At 42.2% G+C, this 6,118-nt stretch overlaps 1 pseudogene; it reads left to right on the plus strand.

Annotated features, from left to right (window-relative positions):
* The first annotated feature begins 2,353 nt into the window (after positions 1-2,353).
* LOC114090464 (smad nuclear-interacting protein 1 pseudogene) lies at positions 2,354-5,659 on the plus strand (annotated as a pseudogene).
* Positions 5,660-6,118: the final 459 nt, after the last annotated feature.

The raw sequence follows: 6,118 nt of genomic DNA on the forward strand, positions 1-6,118 counted from the left end.
CTTGGGCAGGAGAATCGGTGAACCTAGATACTACTCATCTGTCTGCAGTTGCATACTTTTACCAATTGGACTGAACATACAAGAGATGTTTAGTGCAAACTTATTCTGACTGCTGGAAAAGACAGTTACAAGCAATGGATCTAGCAAAGAATAGCATAGCTATGGCTCTTCTATACTTGTTGGAGTTTCTATCAAAGAACTTAAAACAGCTTTAAAACTTAACTCTTCTTATTCTCACCATGTATTTAAGTTGTAGAGCTTAAAAAATGGCTATGAACATGTATTCAAGACACGGAGTTTACATCCTCAAATCTGAGCAGACTCTGCAACTGCTTTGATTAATGGAATTAATGGAATTAATGGCCAGTTTGAGGGGGGCCCAAGGTGGGGGTCCAGACTTTCAGATTGGCATCTAGTTGTCTCTTGGAATTCAGCCATATAGAGAGGCTTTATGTAGGTTCGATGAGTGTCCTGCTTTGTGCGTCAGACTGGACATTCAAGATGCACAAAGTAATCTCATGACAATTCGTTCACTTTTTAACCCAATACACAAGCTTTCCAATGATTCTAGCCATGATCCAGCCACAAATGTGTAAGAGCCAAAGTAGAACCAGCCAGTCGAGCCAGGGAATTCACAGAACTTCTACAAGAAGAGATTGTTTTTAGGCCAATATATTTTGGGGTGGATTCTTATGTATCAATAGATCAGAACACAAGTTGCCCTACTTAGGAAGTAACTCAGTAGTAGGTATGCAAATACATCTTTATTTCAGATGTGACCCTAAGCCTCCCACTTAAGACTCTGCTGCCCAATGCAAGTACTGGCACACCCGAGCTTGGAACATAACTTTTAAAGTTAGGCCTTGAATGATGCCTTCTGAGGAATCTCGTGCTTCCTGTACTAACTGTCAAAGTCTACTACAACAATGAGACCAACATTTCTGGTCGTTTTCAAACTTGGATCCAAAAGGGGCATGTGCATGCTGAGCTTATCTACTAATGATTCCAGAAGACTAGTGTCTCAGTTCCTCTAGGGTGCTTTCCTGGCAGGGAACTGACCAGAACATCAAATGGTTTCCATAAAGTTCCTATCTTTCTGATTAAGAATAGGGATAGAAAGTGATCATTATTTCTGCATCTTTAGGAAACTTTCTCAATCCATTACTCATGTCACATTGGCAATTAGGATTCTTTTAATGTATTGGTGCAAGAGTTCAAAAATACCAGTTTCTGTGTCTGTTCTATCAGATTCTCAGCCCTGGTTGCTCGTCAGTCACCTGAGGAGTATCCTATATTAGTTAAATCAATATCTGAGGCTGGGGTCCCAGCATTAGTACTTCAGGAATTATCTCCAGCTCCAGGTGACCTGCAGATAGCAAAGGTTGAAGTTTACTTAGCCTGATTTAATTGGTCACTTGTGGAGAAGTGTTTCTCAATAGGCTAGGTTTGGAAATAGCTACACTATTTTAAAAGCCTCAAACATATATCAAAGTTATATATAGTCAGAACCCTTAACTATAAAATGAAGACATAGCAAATGTTAATCTATTCTGCTGTGGTTTTTACTTGAATGCCACCAATTCTGCTTTTGTATGAATGTAGGTAGAGGTTTCAGTCGACATTCCACAGAATTGTCTCACAGATGCCCTCCTTCCAACCTGGTTTAGTTAAATGAGATTGCATAAAAGCAATAACACTCATTCAGTTTTAATACTTATTCAAAAGGCTTCACACTTCTCATAACTTCTTGGTCCATTGGAGTTATTTTGAAAGATGTTCTCTTCTATCCTCATTCATAAGTAAATTTCTTAAGAGGAGCTCAGCTTCCAGCCTGGAAGAACTGTGATGCAGAAGAGTCTGTCTTGAACTGATTCCTCCAGGTTGGCTGTGGTTAGTTTCTTCTGGCACTCAATAGTTTCACAGCCTTCCTCTATCTTCAGCCTGTGAAGTTTGGGATACTTGCATGCACCAACCTTCTTTCCAGCATAGCTGACTGATAGAAGGGAAGGCCCTCATACTTCAAGGGTTTTCCTTTCCCAGTCTCTTGACTAAATTCTGCCCCCCTTTTTTTAGGGGGGGGGAAATCAGATGGTCCTGTGCATGAACTGCTTGAAAAAGCTTGCCTTATGTAGCCAATCGTCTTCCTTGTCTTCTAAATCTTCAAGTAAGATGTTATCCTCCCGGTCTCTCAACATACATATTGTCCCTTGATTTGGAGAGAGCAATGGTGAGGGGTGTTTGCATTCTGAGTGTTATCAGAAGGTCTCACACCAGGGAGCCAGATAAAGCCTCACTGGTTTTTCTAGGAATGTATTTTGTCAGCAGTAAAAATACTGGTCACATTACCTATGTCATGGCTGATGGCTTGCGCGTGGATGTCTTTGTACATGTTTCTAGCCTGCTGAGGACTGGCTTTCAGTATCTGCTTCCCTCAAAGCCATTACAGGGTTGGAGCTGCATTTCCAGATTACATGCTGTAGTCCACAGACACTGGCACAGGAAATGCAGGATACTCTCAGAGCCAATGTATAGGGAAAACAGACTTTCACTTCTGAAAGCTGTCCCAGAAGCAGAGGATTTTGGACAATATGATTCTGAGACCAAGGGCTGGACAATGGAGGTATTTGCATATAAAGGGGCCTGACGTTGTTACTCACGGAATATGCGTTCAGTTCCAGAAGAGTTCATTCTTAAGGCTGAGGATAGGTCTTCAGGGGTGATGACTCAATGTGCTTTAAACAAACTTTCCATGGGACTCCAGGAGCCTGAAGTACCTCTGGCGTTATTGCTTTTGAAACTTTTTCTGGACACTCCTTATCCTGATCTCTTCCTAGTCTTTTCTTTGTACTAGGGTTTTTTGTTAATCCAGTAGGCTTTACAACTGAGCCATATGCCCAGTTCTGAGACAGGGTCTTGCTGGCCTTGATCTTTTGATCCTCCTGCCCCAGCCTCCCAAGTGGCTGGGGTTATAGGTGTGTGCCACCATGCTGGGCTTTTCCTTTATCACTTGAATCATTTCTACAAAGATCTAGAATACCTCCTTTCTACTTTCCTAGGCATGCTTGAGGGAAGGGGGGAATGTTTCAAGGTGTGCTACACAATGAAAACCTCTGAAAGTACCAAGACTGACAAGCAGGCAGCCTTATCTCCCCACTAACAAAGGGCTAGCCACTCACTGAGTTAAAATGAAATATTCCAAGAGCAATATGTGCTCACAATAAGTCCCACAGCACTCTTGGCAGAGTCTGTGGCATCTTTACTGATGAAGCCACTAGATGTAAATCTTACCCAGTAAGGGATCCAATGGATAACTGTCTGGGGTTTTAGGGCCTCTATCAAAATGTTTACTATTAAGTCTCCACTCATCTTAGGACATCACTGTGCAACTTCAGTTTTTGCACATAGCATCCTTTGATACACTGCTGTCTACTCACTATTGCTTTTGTTTTGAAATGCAAGAGTCATTTTTCCCCCTTGGAACTCAGTTTTCAGTTGCTGGAGAAGTCCTGATTCTCTTTTAATCAGAGTTCCCCTCTGACGTTCAAATCTTAGAATCATAACTCCCTCTTGAATTAGTACTGTGATGGACTCATGACATTTCTTTTTGGGGGATATTAAAGGTCAGATCTTAATGCCTTTTGTGATATATGCATCTGGCTCAAGATCGGGCAGTTTTGAATGATGGAATTTAAATTGTAATTTAGTGACGGGACAAGAAATAAGAAATTACAGCTTTGCAGAAGTGCCTGAGCTCTACACCACTCCCTTAGAATGTGTGTGAGGGTTTGAGGGTTAGAGCTGCTATTTAAAGTAACCTTTCAGGGATACCATGCTACTGTTCCAGAAATGAAAGCAAAAGCTTATGTTGCTTATATTCTGGTGACCAGATGTCTATCTTGGGAAACATAAGATAATGCCATGGCACAAATCCTTTCGTCTGAATTCAGGATTTTCAGAAAACTATACCTTTTGCTTCCCACTTGGTCCAACTGCTTCAAAATTCTTGTCCTTTTTCTCAAGAAACTTGATATTCAAATGTTTCTATCCACTTTTATGTATGGATGAAAAACTGAGTCCAAATATTAAAGTTCTTTTTTCCAAATGAAAACGGCTCTTGCTTTACAAGAGTTGAACCAGGCCTCTTGCCACTATGGAGGGATGTCTTTTATTTGTCATCTCTGACAAACTCTCGTGTATCTCCACCATTCATTTCTTGCTTGCCCATCTCCCGGTTCTTCACCTTTCCTTTCCCCGGGTATGCGCAAGACCCTAGTCTTGATTCCCTGTCACAAATTTTTTTTTCATTTGCCATAGCTTTCAAATAGTATACTAATGACCATTCCATTCAATAATCGACTAAATAATTTGCTATTGCCATGCATTTGGGTTATCTCCATGTACAATTTTTAACAGGGCAACAAAAAGCCTTGAGGTGAATAAACCCAAAAGTTTGCTCCCTCCACCCCAAGAGTAGAAATAGCTTTATTGACTTATGCATATTTCTGTTTCTACATTTGAAATTCATTGTAGTAATAAGTGGCCAACATCTAAGCCTCTAAAACTGCCAGCCATTATGTGCTAACTGATAAGCTTTCATTATGAAACATAAAGGGCTGGGGATGTAACTTGGCGGTAGAGCGCCCAGGTCTAACTATGAAGTCAGAAGATTGCTTTTGAAACTTAAAACTCTCGCCTCCTGAGCTGGGCCAACTGTGGTCCTTCCATAGAGGGAATCATCATGTGCTCAGCTTCTCCACTGTGAGGGCTTCTGGGAGAGTGGGCACCCTGAAGCAGGAGTTCGGGGGCTAAATTCGTCCTTGCTCTTCAGGGAGAAGACGTCAACGGAACTCCTCTTACTCAACCAAACTCGGAATGAAGGAGGTGAAGAGGGAGCAGGGAAGTGAATCACCGTGAACAACTAGAACAGGAACACGGCTAGAGCTGGGAACGGTGATGAGACAGACACCGGGGTCATTCCTGCCAAAGGAGAAGTTCTGATGAGAAGGCTTGGAGTGGGCAGCCCAAACCTGCAGGCTGAGGAAGAGCTGGGTTTTATAATGCCAGGCACCAGGGCATTGCCAGAAGAATGAAGTCAGTGGCAGTGCTAATGAGGCTCAGGAGGTGATTCCTCCACCTGGTGGCAATAAAAATAGGTGCCTGCTAAGAAAAAACTAAGCTTCAAACTTCCTGGTGCACTTCTTGGACACCAACACCTTCCCGGGTGTAGTCATTAAATAGAGTCCCCAGAAGCTCATATCCCCCCCCAAAATGATGGCATCTCCACATCCTTAAAAACTATGGTATTTCAGTCATGTACATCGACAAAGCACGTAACCTTTTGGGTCAACACTGCAGCACTGCAGATCATCCTTGTTCAAAGCAGCATGCAGTCTTAACAATATCAGCTTGTGGAATACACCCATTGCTGATCGCACAATTGCATGAAGGGTGAAGCCCTACACCACTGACCTTGGCTCAGGCAATGGAACCTTCTTGAACAAGTGTATTGAGCCGCAGATACTCTGAACTGAAAGAAAGGATGTGCTTAAGTTTGGATTCAGCAGCAGAGAGTATGTCTTGCTTCATGAGTCATCAGATACCTCTGAACTAGACAAAGGAAGAGGAAGATGACGAGGAGGAAGTAGTATCTGACAGCTAACAAACGTAAGAACTGAAACCATTGACGTTCTTCCTCCTCGGAAGACTTGCCTCAAAGAGCACTGTGGTGATCTCTGTTGCCTTAAGTCTTTCCTGTGTTGCTGACCAGCTTATTTTAGTTTAAGAACACTAAGGTTTTGAAACGCTTTCCTGTGTCACATCAGCCCTGTATTTGGCATTTGTTTTCAGAAGAGTCACCAATTACAAGTGTTTCGTAGCATTTTGGCCTTAGTTGCTTTCCGAACTGCTGCCTTGGAAATTCTTATTTGAAGATGAATCATGGCTTGTTCTCTTTGTAGTTTTTACTTAAGCTTTGTGGACCAGAGTTGGTCTTGGGGCAAACCCCTAAACAGAACCTTAAGCTTTGGTGGTTACCAAAACGACCTCAAACTTTGACCTGGTTGATCTTGTCATAGAAGTTGATTTTTTGCACTTGTTTTTTTTGGGGGCAGGAAAGGAG

This window comes from Marmota flaviventris, chromosome 1 (genome assembly GCF_047511675.1).
Source record: "Marmota flaviventris isolate mMarFla1 chromosome 1, mMarFla1.hap1, whole genome shotgun sequence".
In the NCBI taxonomy this organism is placed as follows: domain Eukaryota; kingdom Metazoa; phylum Chordata; class Mammalia; order Rodentia; family Sciuridae; genus Marmota; species Marmota flaviventris.